At 37.0% G+C, this 12,477-nt stretch overlaps 1 protein-coding gene across 1 annotated transcript in view; it reads right to left on the bottom strand.

Annotated features, from left to right (window-relative positions):
* Window positions 1–12,477, bottom strand: part of WDR33 (WD repeat domain 33) — a 90,541-nt gene that overhangs the window by 19,733 nt on the left and 58,331 nt on the right. The gene's annotated exons all lie outside the window — the stretch shown is intronic.

The raw sequence follows: 12,477 nt of genomic DNA, 5'->3' as shown, positions 1-12,477 counted from the left end.
TAAAAACCCAATCAGCATATACATATTTAAAACAGGACTGCATTCTAATTTAAACCAAAGTAGAGAAACCTGTGAAATGTTTTGATCTTAGTGCTCAGTCATCTTAAGCTTCTTGAAAAACTCTTTGGTCTCTGTCTGGAAGACTTCTGGATATAACCACCTGTCTTTCTAGATGCCCAGGAACCATTCTCTCCTCCTGGAACTAAGCACATCTTCTCACTCACCTGCTGCACCTCTCAGGCCCCCATGAATAAAGCGCTTGAAACTTCACAGGATCTTCTACGGATTGTCGGAATAATTAGAAACAACTCTGGTCATTCATTTTAGTTTCCCCACTTTGCAACAGTCCTTATGGACCCAAATTCCTAAATTCAGATTCTGACACCACCACTTTCTGGAACAGATGTGACAATAGGAAAAGTATTCATTCCATCTTTCTGATCCCACTTCCTGAAATGCAGGATGAGAAACGTGATGCCTGCTTCACTGGCATGTCACCCGAGATGACAGGAAAAGCCAGCCTTGTGAGCGCTCACTGTAGGGCAGGCAGGGTACCGAGCACTCAGCTCTTTCATCCTTAGGAAGCCCTGAAGCCCTGAGGCTGCTGGACTCGTCCTGGTCTCCAGGAATACAGGGACAATCCTCTTACCACAGAGCAAGAGCAAGAGGTGACATCACAAATGTTACAGATCAGCTGTTACTAATAATCACTACAGTGAAAATCAGAATTCATAAAGCAGAAAAAATTTTTTTTTGAAAAACGGGGTGCTGTCCAAAAAGAGTGTCAAGAATAGTGTATATACAGCAAATGCCTGGAAAGGCAGGTGGAGAGTGAGGTAAACAGCATTCGAAACGGCTCCTTCTCTAACCTGGAGAAAATCCAGCTTCTATGAAAGTCTGAGGTGGGAAGGAGGAAGGATACAGGAGAAAAGAAAAGGAGGGACGCAGGGAAGAAGGAAGAGGCGGCACAGAGGCCCTGGGGGGTGAGTGTGCACCAGTGCAAAAGGGGAATTGGCAGCTCAAAGAGGCAAGGACTGACCTAAGACCACACCCCATGCAGGCAAGCACTAGGGCGATGCCAACTATCTGGAGAACAGTTTGGTAATGTGTATTAGAAGCATGAAAAAAGTTCGTACCCTGCAACCCAGTAAGTCCATGTCTCAGAATTTACCATACAAATATAACTGCTGTCCAAAAAGACTGGTTTACAGGAGTGTTTTATCGATAGTTTATTTTTAAATGTCCTTGAATAGGAAATAAATATATTACAAAATAAACTTCGGTATGGCATGTGTTCAATGGAATATGATGCACCTTTTATAAATGATCCTACAGATAACTGAATGGTGATTAAAATGTTCATGATCCTGAGTCTATTTAAAAAAGACAAGACACCAGCGTGTACAGCACTTCAGACACCATCACTGTGAAAGACAAACAAATCAGTAACATGAGTGACTGTGTGCAGATCTATACAGAGAAAAAAGGCAAGAAGCCTAGACACGAAGCTGTTAACAGAAATATTACTACACTGGTGGTAGTTTTAAGGTGATCTTATTTCTCTGTGTGTCTCCTGTTTTTAACTTTACTACAATAAATATGTATTATATTGTAACTAGGATCTGAAAGTGGGAAGGGGAAAAGAGGTTTTGTTGTTGCCTTAATTTTTTTATTAAGAAAAAGAACTGAGAATGGAAAAATTGAATAGAAAGAGAGTTGAGTCCCCCAGCCCCTTGCTTGCCTTAAGAACTTTCAGTGTTATTAACGATTTGATCCTAAAAAGATATGGCCAGGGAATTTAAAAACCTTAAGGGCCAGTACCTCCTAAAATTAAATATTATGTATAGATATGTATGTATTTTAACTAAATTTGAGTAGAAAGCACATGAGAAACCACTTAAAATGTGGTGCTCTGTGCAAAAGAGTTCATATTCTTGGCAGCCATCTCCACCCTCACCTTCTCAGGGACATTTTTATTACATAAAGAAAGTATATCTGTTTAAAGGAATTTGTGCAAAAAGAAAAGAACTGTCAACCCAAAAGACAGGAACTATATATTTTAGCTGCTTTAATTTTGTTTTGTGAAGTTTTCTAAAACACTTAAGTAGAATTCAAACAAGGGAGAAATGCCATCCATTCTTTTCTGTTAAATGAATTTACCCACATCCACATCCATCATTAAGATAAAGCAAACTGACTGGAACTGATTCTTGGGAATTATTTTATTGGTCATTGTCCCTAACAATTTTATAGACTACTACTACCAGCAAACATGCACACCTCTTATGTATGCAAAGTGTGTACACTGAGTCATCATTTTACATATGAAGATTATAAAGCACAGATAGCTTAAATATTTGCCCACGGTTATACAAGTGATACGTGGCAGCGCAGACATCTATATGCAGGGAGCCAGCCCCCGGCTCTTCACACCTATTCTGTACTGCGTGACAGGTTAGCTTAAAACTTACAGACGGAAAACGAAAATATGGGCCTTCCTGTTTGTTTCTAATGCATGAAGACTCCTTGAAGGGTGGTACATCACACACATGGTACTGAAATAGAAGAGGAACTACTCAAGCCTTCACGTTATTTTATTTTTGAACCACGTGTAATTATTATCTACTTTAAAAAAATTAAATACAAATAAAGTAATCTAAGAAAATATGTACAAAAAAAGTACGTGCAGCTTGCTAACACTTGTGGCTTAAAAGGAGACACACACGTGCTCAAAAATGCATAAAATGTGTCTGAAAGAATACACAAGAATCTAATAATATTAACTGCTTCCAAGAAGGGGAACTGGGTACTGGGGGAACAAGGCTAAGGAGCCTTCACTGTATATTGTTCGGTAATTTTTAAATATTGAAAAATGTGAATGATTTATTGAGAAAAAAATTAAATTAAAAAATTTAATTTACTAAATAACAGTGGGTTGATTACCTCTGGAAAGTGGATATGAAATCTTTATAAGTTGCGTATCATTTTTATAATTTTTAATGAAAAAAAAAAAGGAATACATTAAGCTGGCACAGAGGCAAACTGCTACGTAACTGGCTCCTTCTCCAGTGGAAAGTCACTGAATTCTCAATGAAGGAACAAAAACTACTTCAAACACAAGATTCTATCCTCTCACTTGATTTTGCTACATTTAGATCCAGAAGAATCAGACTAGTGAAATTTATCCTACTAAACAAATTTTAAAGGATTTTTTTAAACTTTTATTTTTAAAAGATGGTATTTGAAACCTTGTTCATAATAGTAAAAAAAAAAAAAAGTATAAAAAAATTTTAGAAGTAGAATGATTAAATGAACTGTGCCATGGCCCAGAAATAGAAGAAACAAACATACAAAGATTAAAATGAAGATTCTGGAAGAAAGAAAAATGCTTATGAAATAAACTTTTAAAAAGCAAACATAATACAGGCACAAATGGTGCATATGATATGAGGCTGGTTATAAAAATGTACGTTAAGAGTGAGCAGGAAATTTAAATGCTATTGGGATAGTGAAAACAAAGTTAAGGTTTTTCTAGTCATATTTCCTCTAATGCTTGTGGTTTTAGCCATAAATAACATAGGTTGGACTTTGGGTATGTGTTAACTTTTGGTATGTGTTTAAAGTGAGAAGGAAAAAAAAAAGCAAGTTACTTTGCTGGGTAACAGCTTATCCATCAAATTAGCAAAATCTAATTTGGTGACACCCAGTGCTAAGAGTAACAGGCACTCTTATGCAGAACTTGTTGGAAAGTAAATTAGTACAACTTTCAGGGGAGGCCATCTGGCCCTACCTATCAAAATGTTAAATGCTCACAGTCTTTAATTCTGTAACTTCTCTGCTAGGAGTTCACCCTATGTCTGTAGCTGTCAAAGTACACCAACATTTATATACAAAGGTATTTATTGTACCTGGTTTGAGTTATAAGACTGGAAACAATGTAAATATAAATCAATGAGGGGTTATTTAGAAAAATTAAGGTAAATCTAAATATAATTGAATACAGCACAGCTGTTAAAATTGAGGCAGAAAGCAGAAACTTTTTGGAGTGATAGAAATGTTCTGTATCTTGATTGTGGTGGTGGTTGCAAAAATGAAGCAGTGAGAAGGAACTTTTTGGAGGGACTGCAACGTTATGTATCTTGATTATGGTGTGTATATTTGTCAAAATTCATAGAACTGTACACCAAAATGGGTGAATGTTACCACCTGTTAACTTGTACCTCAATAGGCCTGACTTTTTAAAAATATAAGCAGAAAAGCAAGTGTAATTTAGCCCCGTTTGTAAAAAGAGAAAACTTAGGCTGGTAATAATGTTTTAGGGAGAAGAGATGGCATGAGAGTAAGAAGGCATTTACTCTTCTGTATTACCTGAAGTTCACATGTGCTTTTTACTACTTTATTTAATGGCAACTGCCTTTGGTTTCCCTCTATTCAAAACACAAGAGAATGACTGATATCAATTAGCACCTTTGTTTGCCAATACAAACTAACTAGTGCCTGTGGTCCCAGGGAGATGTGCTTCAGAGCTGCAGTGGGGACGCAAGTTTTCATTGAAAGCTCTTGGACTCGGCATGGCTGAATTAAGTTTCAAGGATATGGGTTTTGTGGCCTGGCATGCCATATATAGAAATGTAATCTTATATAAATTATCTCATAGAAAAAGGATTGAATCCCAAACACATAGCTTATCAGTTTCAACCATTAACCCTAAAGAATGCCTTTAACACTGATTTTTTTCATTTCAAAAGTCCAGAATTTCAGGATAGAATTATTTCAAGTTCTTTGTTATCCTCAAACATGGGAATTTCAAGAATGTGGTATTCGCAACACAGAAGCAATTAATACAGACTTAACGGAACATTCAAGTGACAACTGTTTTTACCACCTAGTAACCTGATATTTTAGTACTAAACTTAGCAGCTTGCTGATGGGTCAAGATTTTAGGACTAAAATCGTCTTGCCACCAAAAAACCAAGTATTTTTTAAAGTGGCATATAGACTTTTCAGAATCAAGCTCATAAAAAATACAAAGATAAAATGCTCAAGAACACCAAACCTGCTCCAGATACTACAAAGCCTAACATAGGAACGAAGTGCAGCCCTGCAGGATTGACAGGAGTCGACAGGGAGATTGTAGTAAACACACAATCCTCAGCAGGACAGCAGAGTTTTGGAGAAGCCAGCGATGTAGGCACACGGTTACCAAGTAAAAACTCCAGGAGCCCCGGGGAAAGGTCCTAAGAACCTTGGCCACACTTGACTTCAATTAGAAACGGAGGCTATGCTTGAAGAAAGATTTCAATATTGGGATGATACTGAAAGACTGAAAGATTTCAAAACTGGTACCACTGCCATATTCTAAAAATGCAAACCCTTATATAAAGAACAAGAGTGTCAGGATAAATCTATGTGTACGAGCCCCTTTGAATGCTTATAAATACTTGAGAATAAATACTTAAGAACCGGCACTGTTCAATACAGCAGCTATTAGTCACATGTGGTTATTTAAATTAGTTTTAATTACAGTTAAAAATTAGGCCCCTCAGTCACAGCAGCGACATTTCAAGTGCATAATGTGACTACTGGCCAGCACACTGGACAGCGTTAGTATAGAATATTTCCATCACCACAGAAAGCCCTATTGGACAACACTGATGTAGACTGTAATTAGCCATTTTAAAGAAAGTTTTTCCTTAGAGTCCCATAATCCTATTAATTTTATTCACTATCTCAGTTACACAATGAATAGCAATGACAAAAATATCTTCAACAGATACTTGTGCCAGGGAAGATCTGCAAAGTTCTACAGCCCTGTAACTTTGTAAAACAAGGTGAAAATGAGGCTTAAAAGGGTTAGGCTAGTGTCCAGAGGTGGCTGGGATTACCTGATTCCCACTCCACCCTTCCCTTCTCGTCTCTAAACCTGACATCCAAATGAAGGGGCAGAACTGTTCCCTTTGTTTTGTTTCACTTATCAACCAACTCTTGCTTTCTCAAGCGTAACTGAGGAGGGTCGGAAGACAAACTTCTGCATACCTTTCCATCTCTCAGAACTATGCAAGAAAAGAACTTAGGGTTAAATTCTAAAAACACATATAAAAATATGAATTACTTTTTAACTCTCTGAGAATTAATCAGATTGATCCGGAAGACCAAGATCTTGTTAAGAATAAAGGCATGCGGCAACGATGACTTAATTAACTCTACCCAAAGAAATTCCAAGTTAATCTAACCAGACGGGTTACTTTCAGAGCTTAAGTCTTGAGGGCAATAAGTTTTGCATCATTTCTTAGCTAACCAAACACCCCCTCAGAGTCCTATTTCAAATAACAGTGACAGAATGAGCATCTCTGGGAGACAGGTGACATTGCTGCATGGATTAACCTGTGTCTGACACTCCAGGATGGTTTAGCTTATTACTTCACAATAGTTATTTGCAGAAAGCAACCTTTAACTGTACATTAGAATTTATACTGAATGGGGAAGTAGACGATAATCTTATTTATTCTGCTTGAGCACTCTTTCACACGTTTATTTCTCTTTCACCCATTCACTAATTCAAAATAAGTGTGCTCAGTAGCAACATTTATTGAGCTCCTACTGTTAAGAACAGAACTGAACACTGAGGAAGTATTTATGGGATCACAGTCAGGTACAATAACCGTCAGGAAAGTTAGTACTTAAAATAAAAAAATTTTCTGAATATAGATTGAAAGTAAGCTGACAGAACTAATGCAAGGAGAGAAATTTCTCCACAAAATAAGAACAGAAAAAAAGTATTTTTTAAAAAATTACGTAAGTAGGGCTGAACTAGCAAGGTGCAGAATGCAAAAAAGACTTTTCCTAACTAATGACAAAATGCTTAATGCATTGTTGCTCTTTAAAGGAGATCCTAGAAATATAATGTAGAGGGGCTCCCTAATAAACCCTAAAATTTTAAGACTAACATAGGGTAGATGGTTTAGTCCTTAGCTATTTGGTGAACAAATCTAGACTTACTTTTGTAACAGTCAGTTTATTAACTTCCTATCTCGGTAAAGTGTAGTGCAGGGAAGGCTGGAGGCCAGTAAGGAAACAAGGTCTGTTCGGGGGTTCTTCCCTTACAGGAGGAGGCTCCTTGGCTTCTGTGAAACTCTATGAAAACTTGGTGCCCCTGTGCATTTTCCAAGAAACTCATCTGTCCTCCACAAACTCACCAGATCCTAAGGGGCTTATCCCCCCACACAGGTACATAGCCCTGCCTTAAGACAATGCATTTCACCCCAGGGCTCGGTGAACAGTCTGAAAATCAATATACAGAGTTTTATTTGAAGGTCAGAAATAGTGTCCATCTTCCCATTTTATTTCTCCTGGATCAGACCATTATATCAACAAATCTTAAGAAAATTTTCTTTTATACATGACTTACAAAAAGCACCAAGATTTTCTAATACAGGAAGGGAAAAAAAGCAAACAAAATTCAAGTACCATCTTGTACAACATTAACAGCTGAAGAACTGTTATTCAAGAAAGCGTAGCAAACATTAACAACGAACTCAGGGCTGCTTCCAGCCACAAGAACATAAAAGGTAACAGATCAGATTAAGGCAGAGGGTGTGTGTAGCCATGGTCCACAGCTAGACGCTTCAGTAAATCAGCAGAATCAAAAATTTTTAAAATTAAGGAGCATAAGTAACTGGTACGTTGGTCAATGAACATGCAATTTATTAACATTTTACCTTCCCTTTTTGCAGAATGATTTTAAACTTGATTCAACACTGAACATCAACTGAAGGAATAATTACTATCTTTGTCATCTAAATCTAGAAAGTAACATTAGGGAAAAACTATGAAATTAGATGGAAATCAATTCTGGAAAAGAGTACACCTCTAGGCAGTGTTTACATGAAGCACAGTCCAAGCAACAACGGTGCACAGAGTCACGGGTGAGGGGTTCCTCGGGCCAAACAGCTGGGCAATGCTCAAGTAAAAAAAAACCCCGGAACTGGTAAGTTTCTTCCCATGTGTGAGAGCTTCCAGTGCTTTCAATATACATTACAAATCTGTAGGTGAGAATCTGACCATGAGTCTCTTTTTCTCAGAATACTTCCAAGTCCCACAGAAGACTAACTTGTGAAACTCTGAATCTGCTAGCTTATTCTGTGGTCTGGCAATGATGACCAATTTCAGGTCAGCAGACACCTCTGCGGGAGAGGAAGTGTACTGGAGAGAAGCGAGTAAAGGGACCCACCACATGTACTTCTTTTTAAAATTCATACATAAGCATGGCAAAATGTAAGGATTTGACAGAGCTGAGCACTAACACAAAAGTGGTATCAGGTTATAAAAAACTGAAACATACGGTGTCAGAAGAGGATCCTGTATACAAAGAAACTCAAAGGGACTATCTGCTATACAAAGGATGTAGCAGATACATCATAGATGTGCCAATCTCCTACTTAACTCACACATTTAATTCGCATATTCAAGTAAGTATTTATTTGTACCATGGATTTACATGGTACTGACAAAGGCTGGGCCTAAAAGAAATTGTCAAGTAGGTTAAAAATTGAAATTAAGCATATGTCTCAAGATTAATGCCATGTAACTACTTTTGGTGCAAAGTGAAAAAAACTGAATTTCTGACTAAATATGTAATTTCTGCCCAATAAAAACACATGCAGACATAAGCTTTGCTGCAACCTGTGTGTCACACTGCTGTTAAAGTCACACAGTTGTGTGGGGGAAGGGTCAAACAGAAGAAAGCACAACTTCCATTTGAGTTAATTTTAAAAACTGTATTTATAAAAAAAATCTTGGGGGTAGTGAAAGGAGGGAAAAAAAAACCCAGATGACTACTGATACAACAGGGAAATCCACATTTTTTTCCCCAAAGCACTGAGAGTGTACAGAATGGGTGTCAACTCTCTGCCCTTCAGTTACAGTAACAAGAAAGAAGCAACTCTGCAGCATGTTTTGTGCCAACCAGCAAGTTCCTCTTTGTTGGCTTTTAAAAACATTTAAAATATATTTTTAAAAAATACAAGGCTATTTTGGAGACTATTTATCAAAGAAGATTAAATGGAAGGAACCCAACAACCAAACACTGTTTCAGCCTCATTGCTGCTACACTGCCCCAACAGCTGGATGTTAACAACCAATGTTACAAAGTGCTTCAGCCTTCTGAGATGGGAGATACTCTGTGTCCCACACAATGCAGAAACCAGCGGCAAAGTCCTTTATAAGAAAGGGTACGCTAGTGTGTGTGTGCATGTGTGTGTAATTATAGTCTAATGCTCTCGTGTGCATTTCTGCACACATTCATATTTCAATAGTAAGAAAGAAAATGTAAAGCCAAAAAAACCTTTAAAAGAATGAGCAGGACTACCAGAAAAGAGCAGTACCTATGTGACTTAATAATAGTTATTAGTCTCAGCAGACACCTTGGCCAAGAATGACAGAAGCCGTGATTGAAACTCCTAATTAAGAAGAAAAAGCGAAAAAAAACCATTTAAAATGATACTGTAGGGTCACTTCTAGGGTAAGCCTTACTTCTGAAAACAAGATAAAAATAGCTGGCCATATTAAGGAGACTGTTTTTTGTTTTTGTTTTTTTTTAAGTTGAAAGTTTAGACACATAAGGGCAACAAATAATCCAGGCCAAGGTAGTAATTCACCCACCCCATGGCAATCACAGCCACGCACAGCATCAACTGTACGTTGAATCTCTGAGTTCTGCCAGGATCTTCTGGGGATTATTTGCATACTGTCGGTAAAAGTGGTTCCCTATTTAATCCCGTCCATTTATTACTACTCCCCTCTTAGAAGAAAGAATGGTAGCAATGGTAGAATTATAGAAATTTACCTGTCTCAGAACAAAAAGGTTACGTGAACCCCTAAATACTGCCAGAGGTGGGTGTCTATCACATGATCCCCAGCAGATTATAATTTCTAGCTATAACTAAGAATTTTTTCTATGACTGAATAGTCTGATATGGCATTATACTCCAATCAGATCTTGATTCTTGTCTTCATTTCTGTTTCAAAACAGAAACAAGATATCGGAGGAAACTTCATCTGGGAGCTGGGAATATTACCTAGTTTCCATCACAGTGAAAGCATAATCCAGTAAAATAAATATCCATTAGTTCATAGTGATATAAATAAATAGTAAACAAGAGGGGTAGAATCTCTCGAACATGAAATTCCAAATAACTCAGGTTCACCCTCAGTGCTGTGGAACATAACTCCCACCCCTGAAGTGTGGGCTGTGCTTCACGACTTGCCTTCAAAGGGAACTGTACGGAGATGGGGAGGGCAGTCTTACACTGGAGCACGCTGACAAACACTGCTTCCACCTGCTGATCAAAGTCAACATCAAGTAGGGTTGCCAGTATACACCTCTTGCTCTGATGTGACTTAAAAAAAAGGGTACTTTACCACTGGAACCTTCCTACCCAAAATCCCATAAAACCAAAACCCATCATGGAAAAAAAAAAAAAAAGAAGATAAACCCCAACTGAGGGACATTCCACAACTACCATAAAACTTCTCATCAAAACACTGGCTGCAAGAAGACAGTGGAACAAACCACAATCTTGATAGTGCTAAAGTGAAGGAAAAACTTTGACTCTAGAATCTGTGTCCAGCCAAAGCCTCATTATAAATGAAATGAGGAAATATAATACATTTTCAAAATTTTGCCCATAGATCTCAGAAAGACTGAAAGATCTTAACCATTCAAGAAATGTGGGAACCTAGCAATACTTATTAGGAAATGTGAAAATCCAAAGCAGCTCAAATTAAACTTAACATATTGTAAAGAATACCATTATTTCCTTGTGGAGGTGTTTAAAATCTGCCATCTTCTTGTACTTCGTTGCATGAATGAATGTATGATGAAAAAGCCCAGAGAGCAAAAAAAAATACATCTACACACATTGTATTAAAAACCAAAACTGTAGGGCAGAGCTCAGCGGTGGTGTGTGCTTAGCATGTACAAGGTCCTGGGTTCAATCCCCAGTACCTCCATTTAAGTAAATAAATAAATACCTAATTACCCACCCCATCCAAAATACGTTTTTTTAAAAACTGTGTTTCTAGGGAAAACAGATCAATGTTTTATTTTCCCTCCTCTCTGAGCAGTGTCAAGGGTGAATCTCAAAACTTCTCATCTCCACGAACAATCTAATACAGCTCCCTCCCTCTGGAAGAAGTAACCAAGAGAGAAAATTAGCTGTGGCCAACAGGCGCACAGGTACAGTGTCAGAACAGTTTTATTTGGAATCAAGTAAAGGGTATGTTAAATACAATGTAATTCATATAGGTACTATGTTTAGTGTTCATGTGCTATACAATGATTAACAGTAAAAAAAAAAAAAGTAAACTTGATCTGTTTAAACCTCAAATGTCACTTAACAGTTATGACCTTCTATAATTAACCCTTGCTAAGCCTTAATGTTTCTTGTGTAAAATGAATTACTCAATTACTCAGTTGTTTCAGAAATTAAATAAAATGTATGAAGCACTTATTAGCAACATGCCTATCACACATTTTGAATAATCAATTTAGAAAGCTCTTGTTTTAATCCAATCTCTGCCCTGAAAAAGCTCACCATGGGGATAGATTATTTCCATGTAGAGTTATTCAGTAAGAGCTGTTAACTACCATGAACAGAAGACTGGAAAGCAAAAAATAGCTCAGTTTGAAAGTACTTCCCCAAAGTGAGACTTTGTAAGGCTTTGCTAAATTTCAGTCTTCAAATGAACCCTGAGAAAAAAGAACACTGAGTTCTAATTATTAACATCCAACGTAAGTACCAGACTTGATCTAATGCCTAAAATGGGGGCCATCACTGCCTTTGCTGTATTATTTTTACTATGTTTTAAGTACCTAAGGAAGACAGTATCTTTGATGACAGAGAATACAATTCACCCCACTAGAATAAAATGCATTCTCCAATACTGAGATAATACCAATCACTTTCTTTTATATTCAATAAGTAAATGTTCAAAAATTCTCTTAATTTTTCTATTTTAAAAGAGTATTAACTCAGTTCTAGGAAAAAAAGAAATCCACAGGAAAAATAGTAGGTTTAACTCAAGATTCTTTCCGTTAATTGATCACTTACCTCTAAATCCCCCAAATGCTATGGGTTACCTTAAGCTTCAAATATATGATCAAAAACTTAAATACATAACATAATATTTCTTAAGAAATGGAGAAATGACAGAAGTAGAAGAATACCAGGAGAAAAGTAAGGGAAACTGTTTCAAGGTCATCATTGTCAAAAAAAGGATTATGATTTTACTACTAGGTGAAATTATATATGCAGGCCCCTCCCAGATTATTTTCAAAGGTTTACAGTAGATGCACTTATTTCCCAAGACTGTCACTGACCACAAATTTTTTAAAAATTTCAAAAAACTTCACCCTAAATGTGGGCATCCTCCAAAAACAGATGGGCTCAGTAATGAATAAATCAGAGAAGAGAAAAA

The sequence above is a fragment of the Vicugna pacos genome, chromosome 5 (genome assembly GCF_048564905.1).
Source record: "Vicugna pacos chromosome 5, VicPac4, whole genome shotgun sequence".
Classification (NCBI taxonomy): domain Eukaryota; kingdom Metazoa; phylum Chordata; class Mammalia; order Artiodactyla; family Camelidae; genus Vicugna; species Vicugna pacos.
The sequence above is the reverse complement of the archived record's forward strand: the minus strand, read 5'-3'. Positions and strand labels throughout refer to the sequence as shown.